Below are 12510 nucleotides of genomic sequence, written 5' to 3' on the forward strand. Positions count from 1 at the left end.
GAGTCTGTAGAAATAATGGTCCCAGGCCAGGAGTTACCAAGCGCCACTAATTTCAGAGGCCACAGAAACACACACAGAGCTCTCAGAATTTTTCATCTGTTGTAAACGACTCTGAGACCATGACTATACTCTACCCATGAAAATATCAAAAAAATACTTTTATTCCATATACAAAAACATGAAAATATGGAAGATATTAGATACAATAGTATTAAATTTCAGGAAGAAGACTTATTTATTGGCTCCTCTTTGGGATTTTGCTAAAATTGCTCTGTCCCATAGACAGTCATTTTCAGATTATAAAGCATTTTTAGAATTAGTATCTCATTTGGTCTTCAAAATCTTTTTGCAAAGGAATCTGGGGCAGATATTGCTAAACCCATCTTACAAATAAGTTGACCGACCTGTTGGAAACCAGTCCTGCTTCACTTAACCTAATAATCCTGAGAGCCTCCTAACATTATTCTTTTTTATTCGGTGGAGATCTCAGAGCAAGATTAGAGTGGGAGGCAAATTGGTTGGCACTGTCTATCTTGGAAACCCATAATTAGACCTTCTGCTCAGAGGATAATTAGAGGCTACTTCTGAGACACCTTCCTAGGGTTTACTCTGCATGGAAATCTCTGTAGAAAATGACTGAGATGTAAAAGAAATTAAGAACCAAGCCATCCCCTCTTCCCTCCCTCCCTCCCCTCCCACCCACCCTGGGAGCTCCGTTTGAAAATCATTCTGTTAAAAAGTAGCTCCGATGTGTCCTTGGCCATGTCTCAATTAGAGCTGTATTGTAATAAGTCACATCCTGCTTCTGGAACTCGGAGAGAACATGAATCCAAGTCAGTCAGAACAAAGTCATTTACCCAGGAACCCACCGCGAAGGATGGCATTAAAATTCAGAAATGATTTGTGAGTTAAGAGATTCACTCCTGAGCTAAAATAGACCATCCATTCGGATCATCCTCAACTGCTGCTTATTTGAGATTCACACTTTAAAAAAAGAGACGTGCCTGGTATCTTCATAGGCTACTGCATGGACATTTTAGCAGCAGGTTATTCGAGAATGCTTATGTCAGTTGTCAATGTAAAGAGGAGCAAGAGGCTGTCAATTATGAATCTTGGTTTCCATGATTGTTGAGTGATTGCTACCGTGAGCAGCTCCTATCTCTTCTTCCCTAGTTTTCCTCATGAACACCTTTAAAACAGACAATCTGCTCCTGTGTTTGGAATCTAACGTCAAATTTTGTGTATCATTCGCTACGTTTTGTTTTATTTTAACGTTGCTCAGATCCAATGGAGGAAAAAAAGGGAATCAGCCATCTGAAAGAATACACTAAAATTATTTCTGAGATTTAATGATTTCTCACCCAATAAAGAATAGAAGCTGACATCATCCTGATATAGATTTGGAAAGGACAGCAAAGATTTATTTGTTTCAAGTGTTTTAAAATCAGCTAACTGTAGCAGGAGTCCAACACAGAAAGTGCATTTATGCTTTGGTTAGCTTTTTGTTCCTGTGACCAAAAGACCTGACGAGAACAATGTGGAGGAGGAAAAGTTTACTTGGAGCTGATGGTTTCAGAGGTCCAGTCCATGGTTGGTTGACTCCATGGCTCTGGCCCAAGGTGAGGCAGAACATCATGGCGGAAGGGCATGGAGGAGGAGAGCAGCTCAGGACATGGCACCAGGAAGCAGAGAGAGCTCTGCTCACCAGGAACAAGATATAAACCCCATGGAGCCAGGGACAGGATATAGTCCCCAAGGGATGTCCCCAGTGACCCAGCTCCTCCAGCCACACCCCATCTGCCTTGAGTTATCACCTGGTTTATGTCGACTCATAGTTTCAGAGACTCAGTCTATGGTTGGCCAACTCCATGGCTCTGGCCCAAGGTGAGGCAGAGCATCATGGTGGAAGGGCCTGGAGGAGGAAAGCAGCTCAGGACGTGGCATCTGGAATCAGAGAGAGAGGCTCAAAATGGGAATGGTACCAAAGTTCATTCTTGGAGACTTCTTCTCTGTTTGAGACAGTGACAGCAAACAGATTCTTGAGAACTGGAATTTTATCTTTTCCTAAGTTTCTTTTCTTGCTTGAACCAGGATATCTTCAATTTACCCCTTCTCCCTTCTCTGCTGGAAACAGGTTTCCTTGTATCTCACACACTTTCCTTGTGGGTGATGAGGTAGGGACTGGCATTCCTTCCTTTCCTTCTTGAAGCCACCATTTGCAAAAGTGGACTCCTCTGTGGGTTCTGTCCTTGGTCTTTAAAATGAACTCTTCCTGAATTTCTTAGGAGCCAGATTCAACTTTGCCCTTGCACTTCAACTCTACTCCTGTTTGCAAGTTCAGACAGAACCTAATATTCAAGATGGTAACTCAGGAAAGAGAAACTCACAGGTCCGGTTGCCTAGTAAGATGGTAGTTTGACTCTTTTTGATGTCATTTTTTGCTTTGGTGTTTTCTTTACCATTGAACAAAGTCACCTGTATTCCAATTTCAGTTCTTCCTTCTCCCTGGATCTTGGTTTTCTTGGAATCTGATTGTATCCTTCATTCATTAATAATAGTTTTAGAAAAAAAATAATGCTGGTTGCATTAGGGAAAATTGGTTTAATATGTGACTCATTAAAAAAACTCAGAGAAGATTTTTATTATTGTGAAATAGGCTTTGGTTATTTATGAGAAAAAAGCTCATCCCTACTCTAACCTCTCAAATCATTAAGAAAATAAATCCCAGGTGGTTAAATGTGTTTTAAAAATAGAAACTCCATTTGAAAATTATATTGGTATATTTAAGAGGAAAAAACTAGGAGTGGACTTCTTCATTTTCTTCTGTTCCTTGTAGAAACTGATTTTTTTCTTTACTATGAAAAGGTTTCTTTGAACATTTAAATGCAAAATGGTCATGTCTCCCGCATTAAACCTACGATCCCCTTATTCTGCAGGGGCATTGAGAGATGTGTTAAAAGAGGCATTTTTAAATGACAGAAGAATATTTCTAAGTCGACTACAAACCCTTAGGAAAGAGGGAGGGAGAGGAGAAGGAAGGAGATGGGCTACCATCTGTCTAACTTGTCCCAGATGTCTTCTTGCTTTGAAGTCACAAATCCTGAATTTCACCCTGAGTTTTAATAAGGCACAATAAGGTTCCGCCTTATTGTGGAACCAACCACCCATTCCAAATCTCCATCTCTCTCTTCTCCTTGGGAGGATCTTCAGGGAGACACGTCATCTCATCACCTGTCAAGAAACACCCATTCCAAACTCATGGTCTTACATAAAGAATTCTTTTGGTAGTATGGCCATTTTGACAATATTAATTCTGCCTCTACAAGAACATGGGAGGACTTTCCATCTTCTAAGGTCTTCTTGGATTTCTTTCTTTAGTGTTCTGTAGTGTTCATTGTAGATTTCTTTCACCTCTTTTGTTAGATAGATTCCCAATTATTTTATTTTTTTGAGGCTACTGTGAATGGGGTCGTGTTCTTTATTCCTCTTTCTGTGGATTCATTGCTGATGTAAAGGAAGGTGTTGGATTTATGGGTATTGATTTTATAGCTAGCTCCTTTGCAGAATTCATTTATTAGTTCTAGAAGTTTTCTGGTAGAATTTTTGGATCTTCTAAACAGAGAATCATGTTGTCCACAAATAGTGATAGTTATGTACAACTAATTAGAACAATTAATAATAATTAAAAGAAAGAATTCTTGCACAATGATTTTCGACCTCGATCCCAGACCCAGTAACCGTGACCTAATATAACATCTATTTCTGGGCTCAAGATCACAAAGTGTTGTTCTCCTTTGTTGGATTATTTTCTGAAGGAAAAAAAAATTGTTCACAATTTCCTGTTGTGTGTAGCTTTAAATTCTTCAGAGAAAAACCAGAGGTGTAGTAAATAGGAGTAGTTTCTGCTACCAGGAGAAAACACATGATCATTCTCAGAGGTACTGGATTGGAGATCTGGGGAAACTGAGCATATTGAATTTGAAATGCAAACTTCCTGTTCTTTCGAAACAATTAAATAAACCAAAAGTCAAAGGGAAAGCATTTTCCTAACATATTGGGGTGATCTGTATCATCTGAGCGGGAGTGGATGTCACAGATCCCACTGTGGTCCGTCAAGTTAAAATGTGTTCAGGCTGAATTAAATTAAATTATGCATGAGCTCATACACACCCTCCAGAGAACCTTCTCTTCACACAGCAAGTACTTCCACGATTCCCCAAGACCCTGGCTGGAGCTGTCCACCTGCCATCGGGGCTCCTGGATGATGGTCTCCCGCCCCGAGGATCCTGGCTTGGCACGTGCTCTTCCAAGTCTGGTTACAGAGGAACAGAGAGCCCAGGAAGGCACGGGGGTAGAACTCCATCAGGCCACAGTCGGATGTGATGTCAGAGGTTCAAACGTGGCTTCTGAGATTCCTGGAAATAAAAACCCAGCTTGGGTCACATGACCCAACCCCCTCTGGGTTTGAGTCCTCTTCCTGATGAAGAAAAAGAGCGGATAACTGGTGGCCTCCTCCAGACTCCCTTCTCTTTCTGAGTTCCTCGGCAAGGATTGAGCACAAATAGCCCTCCTTTCTTTTTTTTTTCCCAATAAATGTCCACTGAATTCAACAAACCACAAAATGTCTCCACTTTTGTCCTCGTAAAAGAGACATGTTAAGGTCAGAGGATCCTAATCTTCTTTTCTTGGTAGACAAATGCTTTTATTTTTCTTTTTAAATTTGTTCTAATGAGTTGTCCCTGATAGCAGAAGGCATGGATGCATTTTGACAGATCAGACATAAATGGAGGGTCATCTCTCATTTTTCTGACTGTCCATGTTGCAGGATCACATGGTCATGCAGTCACACATGCACATGAGTCATCACGTCTGTTCACTCTACTGTCCTTCCTGCCCCACACCCTTCCCTCCCTTCACTCCCTCTACCTAAAGTAACTCTATTCTTCCCTATCTACTCTTATTGTGAATTAGCATCCACATATCAGAGAAAACATTCAAATTGGTGCAACAATTATGAAAATCTGTATGGAGATTCCTCAGAAAACTTGGAATGGACTCACCATCTGACCCAGCTATCCCACTCCTTGGTTTATACCCAAAAGACTTAAAATCAGCACACTACAGTGACGCAGCCACATCCATGTTTATAGCAGCTCAACTCACAATAGCTAAACTATGGAACCAACCTAGGTGCCCTTCAACAGATGAATGGATAAGGAAAATGTGGTGTATATGTGTATGTGTATATATATATATAATGGAATATTACTCGGTTTTAAAGAAGGATGAAATTCTGGCATTTGGTGGAGAATGGCTGGAGTTGGAGAATATCATGCTGAGCAAAATAAGCCAAACACCAAAAACCAAATAGCCCTTTTTCTTTCTGAACCCCTGATGCCTTTTTCCTATCACCTGTTCTGCTTCTCCCACCTCTACTGGGTTTTCTGAGGATGTGTCCTAAGGAGCTCACCTTTCCCCCTCCATCGCTCCTTCTGGGAATCCAGCCGACAATGGCCTGGCAATTTGCCATTGATCTATGGGCTACCAAGAAGCTAACTTAAATCATGTCAGAGGAGGGACCAAACATGCTGACTTTAAAAAGAAAAAATCAGCTTTGCATGTGTGAGACACTTTTATATATCAGATGCTTCTTAGAAATCCCTTCTGTTTATTTTCCCTGTACTACGTCATAGTTCAGTGGATGTAGTAAAGACAGCAAATGGCTATTTTAAGGCTCCTTTTTATGGGGATATTTTAATACCAATTCATGAATTAGGTAGAAAGCATGTCATTTTCCAGGTATCTGGCTCGATGTAGGTAAGAAGAGACGTGTGTTGCTCAATGCTGCCGAGAAGGGAAGACTGTGGGTGAGGTCCAAGGACTCACTGAGAGACTCAGGGACAGTAGCTCCTCCATCCCCTGCTTAGCATTATGCATGGTCTATCCTTGATTGATAGTCTGCCCTCCATTAAATTAGTGGAGTGCATTAGATTGGAGAGATGTTGGTGCATCTGTCGCTGCCTTATGAAATCCTCAGCAGGTCTCAGAAGGGCACTGGACACCAGAGGCCACCTGCGGCTACTTAACTCTAAACAGGTTAAAAAGGTATACAACTTGAAAAGCCAGTTCTGAGTTACACGTGCCCCCTGGCTTCCAAGGCAAGCAGGTCTTAGCCCCACAGAGCTTCTTTGTCTTTTTCAAACTTAATTTCATGTATATTTTTTTAAAAAATGGATTTTAATGAAAAATTAAAAGTCTTATGGGGACTTTAAAGTTTTTAATCAAAGGCATTCTACCGTCATGCATAACTAATTAGAACAAATTTTAAAGAAGGAATTAGATGTCGATTATTGAGTGGTAGGAATTTTTTACATAGTCTCCATATAATTTCTTCATCAAATATGTGTATGATAAATATTTTATCTAAAAAACATAAAAGTGGGAATTAAATTTTAAAAAAAGATGAAGTAGTTCAAACAGAGAGAGAGAAGATTTCCCTAAAGGCACACAGTCTGACGCGCACCTTTTGGCTTCTCCAGGTGGGCGGTCTACCTGCGGAGGAGAGGATCTGCCTCAGACATGGTACCCTGGATCACAGAGGGGTTTGAGTGCTCTTCTCCTCCAGACTTTAGGTAAACAATGGAAGGATAATAATAATAATAGTAAAATAACACCTGCAAATATATTAGAAAGTGTTTGCTCAATCTCTTCTTTTCCTTTCTGGGTTCCTAGAGATTGAACCAAGGTCTCAGGTCCCTTAAGGCAAGTGGTCTGCCTCTCAGCTCTGTCCCCAACCACGTTTCCCTGACCCTCAGGGGTGTAAATAAATTCCGGAGCACTGAGCCTGCCTTTTCAGCCTGCTTTATTTTTCTTTGTAGCATCCACAATCCAATATATGGCCAAGACCAGCACTATAAATAGGGTCCGCCCTTCCCCCAGGGGAAGGGGTATTTGTCTGTGTGCGCATGCGTAATGGTGAAGGGGATGAATAAGGAAAGGCGCGGTGGACTTTGAAAAATCACATGCGACAATGAGATAGATTTTTATCCTGAAAGACCTCTATTGTAAGAGCTTTCTATGGGGGTCAAGGAAAGAGGAGAATCATAACACGAGCATTTGACAGAGAGCAAATGCTGATGGAGAGATTGGAATGTACCGAGTTCTCTGCAGAGCCTTGTGGGATGTTGGCATTGTAAGTCTTTGGAATTAGGCAAGGGTAATTCCGCCCTTGCAAAATATTCATGCTGCCTCAAAGCTCAGCCACAGCGACACTTGTGTAAGAAGCCAGTCTTCTTTCTTCCTGAGGTTGTTTGTTTGCATCAGTTAAGTGGTTTCTCTTTTCCAAGTGGATAGGAAGTGGCAGATTCCTGTGGCTGGAGAAAAGTCCTTTTAAAGAGCCACAGAACTAGCCTGGGACAGCCACGTCCATAATGCCGGCAGCTCAGGAGGCTGAGGAAGGAGGATCACAAGTTCAAAGCCGGCCGTAGCATTTTAGTGAGGCCCTAAGCAACTTAGTGAGATCCTGTCTCAAAACAAAAAATAAAAAGGGCTGGGGAGATGGTTCAATCACATGGGTTTTTTTTCTGAGTCCTTGCTGGGTTGCTAAGTAGCTATTTTTTGAGCATCTGTGATGTGTAACTAGTGTGTTCATAAAATCTTCTTTGCTAATATAGAAGACAAAATAATAATAAGCTAACAAGTAAACCAAACTTATGTGAGTGGGCTCTTTTTTATTCCATGTGGAGTCTCCTTAGACACCATCCCAACTAAAAATTGCACTGAGCCACCCAAGCACATTTTACACTTAAAAAGGCTAGACTGGATGGTGGATCACTCTCATTTTTTCTCCGTCCCTCAATTATTTCTTATTCGGCTCCCTGCCGCATATCTCCTCCTCCTTTCCTTCCCCTTCCTCTTTGTTTTTAGAATAAAGTTAGCCACAAGTAGACAACAGGAAATACCTAATAATTCTAACAATCGACAAAAGGCACATCCACTCCACAAGGGATTTATGAGCCACATGGTGTTCGCTGTTAGATGCTTTATGTCATCCTCTCCCGGGACATAATAATCAAATTGTTCCATTCGTTTCCATATTTGGAAAAAAAAATAAGTCGGAGTTTAATCCATCTAGGCTGAAAAATGTTTTCTTTTGTTTCAACTCAAATACTTCATGGGGGGGGGGCCAGACACCCCACACTCCAATGATTAAATAAATGGAAAAACAGTAGGGAGGTCACTTCTCCCCCACTACGCTGTGAGACAGTGTATTTTAAGTCTTATTTCCCACTGACTCGAGAATAGCGTATTCTTCCCATGCTCACACTCACGACATCGAACTTAAATTAAAAACAGTTCCAATTCTCCAGCTCTTGATGGAATTGGAAGTGAAAACGTGGTGCAGGCTGTCTCCTACGAACAGAGACTTTTGTGTGGCTGGTGGTGCTTTGGATGGTATTATCGGTGCACAAACGCCACTGGAGCGTGTCGGGATCGTGTAAAGGTGAGCTCTGGTGCCAGGTGGGTTCAGCCACCCCATGCCGTGCAGCAGAGGGCGGCTTGCATCTCTGGAGAACGAGAGAATGGGAATCTCTGTCCGTTTAAATTCCCGACAGTGTTAGATGAAGCTACCTGTGATTCCTCTATCACAGAGATGGATGTGCACGCTCCCAAACTGGCATGGAACCTCCTGACTCAGGGCTATGCATTTTTATGACGTAGATGTGTATTTTATCCTATGGCCGAAATATTTACACAAAGTGTTGGGAAATCCCGAGGTATACCTGATACCTCTGCAACCATGACTTGGGTTTTTTATTTTTAACCTTTTTCTTTAGTGGGGGGTTCACTTGAGAGATCGAAGGGGGAAAATAACTCCTCAGGACGCCCTGAAAGGTTTCTCCTGATACAAAGAAGAGGCGATGGAGGCGGGGCTAGTGATTTCCTCGAGCTCACACTGCAGCTGAAGGGAGACAGGAAAAGATCCCCTCTCCAGGCTCTTTCTGAAGCTTGGAGGAAGGGCAGACCTGGGAGGAAAGCTTCCTCAGCGTCCCGAGAGATCTGCAGGATTGACCTCTGGGTGAGAGCCCTATAGTGCATTTGCAAACGAGATGAAAGATGCTGTCCCATTGCTCAGCAGATGTCTGAGTTACCTGGTGGGATCTGGTGGGGAAACTTCCCCATTGCACAGGGGAGGTCCATCAGTTCCTGGGCGTAGGGGGTTCTGCCTTGCTCTGTCTAGAATGTTCTGCTGTTGGAATTGATCAGTTAGTACCTCCATCCTTGGGTCCATTCTGCATCCTAGGCCAACCAGCAGGGAGGCCCTCCCATTACCCCAGAATCCTTGGTTTCTGGGTGTCATTAGCCTGTTCTGAATGACCTGAGGCTTTAGCCATGGGGATTCCTATTTTAGAGCTTGTTTTAGTTAGCTTTTGTTGCAATGACCAAACTCACGGACAAGACAACTTAGAGGAAGAAAAGTTTATTTGGTTTCAGAGGTTCAGTCCATGATTGGCTGACTCCATGGCTCTGGCCCAAGGTGAGGCAGAACATCATGGCGGAAGGGCCTGGAGGAGGAGAGCAGCTCAGGACATGGCGCCAGGAAGTGGAGAGAGCTCTGCACCAGGGACAAGATATAAACCCCAAGGGCACACATGAGTGTGCCACTCTACCTGCCGACAGTGACCTCTCACTTAATCCATTCAAGTGGATTAATCCACTGGATAGTTTACCCAATCATTTTGCCTCTGAAACTTCTTGCATTGTCTCACACAGAAGCTCTTGGGGGACACCTCATACCCAAACCATAACAGAGCTCACATTGACCCAAGTTTAGCAAGATCAACCTCACACTTTAGAACTTACTGAACAGAAATTTGGAATTTCTCTGAACAGAAATTCCAAAAGAAAGTGTGCTTCTTCCAACACCATCATAAAAGCTCACTCTCCTCAATGTGAGGGTGGGGGAATCTTTAAAAATACATATGGAGGCATAAACCAGAGTGCATTCTGTTGAAGAAATATAGTGCATTTGTAAAAGAGATGGAAGATGCTGTCCTTACTCACATGCAAAAATATCCAGAAAGCTATTTTGTGCAAGAGTGAAGGCCAGAGGTTTTTATCTAATATGCTGCTTTCTTGCTTAGAAAGGGGGAGTAATAATAAAACTAATGATTCTATATTATGTATGTACCTACCTTGTGACCCATGACTTCCATTCCCAGGAGCACATCCATGAACAGTGTTTGCACAAGAATGATCCTAAGAATCGTGTGTAACACAGCAGAAAACCAGAAGCAACCCCACACATGCTGCAGGAGAGTGGGTGAGTTGGGTGTAGGTTCCTGCAATTCCAGCCCACAATCAAAAGGAGCAAACTTGCATCTCAGAGGTGGAAGGATGAAAGACCTTGGTATACAGCTACCCCCAACATCACCCTCCTTCTCCCTATGAATTCCAAACCCCGGGGATGCTTAAATCCTTTTGATACAATGGTGTGGTGTCTGCATAGAACCAACGTACACCCTCCCGTGCACTTGAAATCATCTCTGGATGACTTACAATACCCCAAACAACGTGAATGTGATATAAACATTTGTTGCGAAGCATTGTTTAGAGAATAAAGTAATGGAGAAGTCTCTGTGCATTCAGTTCAGACATAATCGGGGCACGTGGAACCCAGAGGTGCAGAGGGCTACCTGGAATCCCATGGATTATCCATGATGCAAATGGCGGCACATATAGATATTTTTGAGGTAGGGAATTGGACTGATGGAGAATCGTTAGTCCATTCCGCTTGCTTTTTATATGTTTGATATTTTCCATCCTAAAAAGTTCAAAGTATTTTTTTAAAAACTAGAAATACAAATTTTGCTCTACAGGGAAGAAATACTATGGAGCAATCACTGGCATTTTTTATTAGTAAGAAAGGAGCAATTGCCAATGGTTTATGCTGGCAGGAGTGGTAGAATCCTGGTATTTGGGGATAGCATGTGGCATTGCAAGATGTTCCCTGTTGACGCTGATAATTAAAAGAACATTTGAAAAACGTGTAGCAAAGTGTTCGTAATGAAGCAGAGTACAACTAATTAGAACAAATAAAAAATTGAAAATTAAAAAACAGAATATGGAATCTCAGGCTTACAGAAAATGCTGGGGAAAATTTAAAAGTATTTTCGAGGCATCTCTGGGGTTAAAGAGAAAAGAAACAGGAAAATACAAGAACACTGATTTCCATTCCCGAGAGCAGGTGATAAATTGAGAGAGAGAATCCGGGACTCCAAATTCGGCCATCTTTCTTTCATTTCTACACAAAAATGTGGTCTTCAAGTTTGGATGGTCGCAGCAAATAGGGTGGGGAGGGATTTCAGCCTTTGCAAAGTGCGGAGACTAAGACAGTGCACAGCTTTATACCATGAATGCAAACTCAGGGGAATTATTTCTCACAGAGAATATTTGCTGGTCCTCACTGGGTCATCCTGCTCACCAGGAGAAATACTGAAAGAGGAAGGCTGGGTGAAGGTTGACCCAGGTCTTCCTTTTGCACCCTCTTAAGTAAGGATAACATTATGGAGATTACAGATTGGTGAATTGGCCAATAATCCTCAATGCTCTATGTTCTAGAAAGAACTGCTCACCAGATGTCTCCTGAGCCCAGAGCAAATGGAATCAGGATGTCTGGGGCCTCCGTGGATTTGCTAAAAGCCAGCTTTTATCACACTGGCTTTAATATAATCTGCTTGTCTCCATGACAATCGGCAATTTCCCTCCTGTTATTCTGGGGGGCGGGATGGGTGTACCGATGATTGACAGTGAAGCCAGACAGTTAGGACTCTCTGTTTCCGGGCATTTGAACAACGTTGGCAACTGCATGTCTGACCTTCCCTGTGTAAAGCGAACTTGATCTAGTCCCGAAAATGCCCTCTTTCTACCTGAATGTTCACCCAGCTCCTGGCGACACCCCTTCGTGCCCTGAGAACCAAACTCTTTGCACTTTCCTGTGCGGGAAATCTCGACCTTAATCTGGTATGTTGCTGGAGAGTCCTTAAGTGGTAATCAGACTTCAGAAAAGCAAGTCAAACCCTAAAATCATTGGACGTAGAATTTCACCTAGCTGTGTCTGGTCCCACACAGTTAAAGGAAGGAAAAAAAAAGGGGGGGGATGCTAAGAAAGCCAGAAAAAGTAATAAAGCATCGATATCAAAATGCCTGACCTAGATATGTCATTCAAAAAAAGGGAAAATATGAAAATGGCAAAGTTGGTATTTGAAGTGATGTTAAGGTCTTGGCAGTCTGCCACAGCTTCTTACAGAATTTACATCTTATACCTTGAGAAGCAGATTAGCAGGCTCATTATCTAAATAAAATGTGAGCTAAAGTTTTCCTTAACCTGAGGCAGAAGATAAAATACATTCCAAGGTAGAACTGGTTTATTTGCTTCACAGGCTTGGCAGTAACAAAATTCATGATTCCCAGACTTCAGTGTATTTGGTAATTTGAATTGTTGAATTG

Source organism: Sciurus carolinensis, chromosome X (assembly GCF_902686445.1).
Source record: "Sciurus carolinensis chromosome X, mSciCar1.2, whole genome shotgun sequence".
Classification (NCBI taxonomy): domain Eukaryota; kingdom Metazoa; phylum Chordata; class Mammalia; order Rodentia; family Sciuridae; genus Sciurus; species Sciurus carolinensis.